The sequence below is a fragment of the Belonocnema kinseyi genome, chromosome 2 (assembly GCF_010883055.1).
Source record: "Belonocnema kinseyi isolate 2016_QV_RU_SX_M_011 chromosome 2, B_treatae_v1, whole genome shotgun sequence".
In the NCBI taxonomy this organism is placed as follows: domain Eukaryota; kingdom Metazoa; phylum Arthropoda; class Insecta; order Hymenoptera; family Cynipidae; genus Belonocnema; species Belonocnema kinseyi.
In genome coordinates this window covers 81,425,788-81,427,763 of record NC_046658.1, presented here as the reverse complement: position 1 = coordinate 81,427,763, position 1,976 = coordinate 81,425,788, and positions in this window count along the sequence as shown.

Here is a 1,976-nt window from a genome sequence, read left to right as displayed (position 1 = left end):
ATGAAGTCTTCGTAAGGCTTGAGAGACAGTTGAGTATAATTTAGATAATAGAACTGCAGCACAGAGTTCTAGGCGGGGTAAAGATAACGTTTTCAATGGCGCCACTCTAGATTTCGAGCATACCAATTGAGTAAAATGCATTCCGCGTTTGTCAGATGATCTAACATAAATACAGGCCCCGAATGCCTTTTCACTGGCATCACAATAACCGTGCATTTTAAGCGAGACATAATTATCGATGACTATTTTTCGATTGATTTCGATTTCTCGGAGGAGCGCTAAATTTTGTTTGAGATCCAACCAGGACTCTTCTATTTCAGGTGGAACCGATTCGTCCCAACCGATGTTTAATTGCCACAAGTTCTGCATAAGGATTTTCGGTGTTAAGATAACAGGACCTAGTAAGCCTAGCGGGTCGAATAATTCAGCTATTTCTGATAAAATGTTCCTTTTCGTTACCGGCTTATCTAACCTTGATTGCTTGACAGTATAAAAAAATGAATCGGGGTCGGGATTTCAATAAACACCGAGTGCCTTTGTTGTATCGCCTAAGTCTAGACTAAAATCAGTTTCGCTAAAATCTTTAGATAATGATCTGATAAGCTCGGGTACATTAGAAACCCATTTCCTTAAATTCATGCCACCCTTGCGCGTGACCGTCATCAATTCGGCAATTAATTGCCTAGCTTCTTCGATTGTTCTCGCGCCTGATATCAAATCATCCATGTAAAAATCCTCTCGTAATGCGACAGAAGCACATGAGTACGATCCGCATTCATCATCAGCAAGTTGCACCAACGTTCGAGTTGCTAAAAAGGAGGCAGATGACGTACCATAGGTGACCGTCATTAATCGGAAGATTTTTACAGGTTGATGAGAATTTTCTCGCCACAAAATTTTCTGAAACTTTTGATCATTTTCATTCACCAGTATTTGCCAATACATTTTCTCAATGTCGGCGGTCATTGCGAATATATGTGATCTAAATCGGATCAGCAGTGAGAAAAGATCTTCCTGGATATTGGGACCTACCATGAGTATATCGTTCAAAGAATTCCCGTTGGATGTTTTCGCTGACGCGTCAAAAACGGTTCTAAGTCTTGTTGTTAAGCTAGATTGTTTAATTATGGCATGATGAGGCAAACAATAACCGTCGTAAATCGATGCAGATTTATCCTCAGACATATGGTCCAATTCCGAATATTCGCTCATAAAGGTGATATATTTATCTTTTAATTCAGGGTTCCTACCTAACGATCGTTCTAGCGAGTGAAATCGTCTGAGTGCATGAGAGTATGACTCGCCGAGTCCGTTTGAATCTTCCTTGAACGGAAGTTTCACGATAGAACGGCCGGTTGCGGAATCGCGGCGCGTATTTTCTTGGAAGTGAATTTCGCATGCGCTTTCTTCGTGAGATTTAGTTCTTTCATTAGGCCCATTTTCAATTTCCCAAAATTCACAAATTTTCTTGTTTAATAAATTGAATGATAAATTGCACTTGGCGGCAATTGGACCTGCTACACCAGGTATTTTTCCTCCCAGAATCCATCCGAAATGAGTTTTTTGAATAATTACGTTACCGTTAGCTAAAGATATTTGTCCGACACACAGCAATTTCAGAAATATCTCAGCACCGATCAGTATGTCGATTTCTGATGGTCTGTGAAACTCCGGATCGGCAAGACGGATATTGGAAGGAATTTTCAACTCAACCCTATTCAATGGTTCGCTTCGTGTCTGATTATTTACCTCCGGCGTTATGAGGAAGGTCAGATCTGTCGAATATTTGTTTAACCAGGGATTGGATAGTTGTCCTTGTAATATAGCTTACACTAGAGGTCATTTGATTCACTCCACCGAGAGGAATCTCAATCTCCCGTTGCTTCAGGCCTAATTTCTCGGCTAGTTTCTCAGTCATGAAATGCACCTGAGACCCGTTGTCTAACAGAGCCCTACACGCATGAGGAACTCCCTTG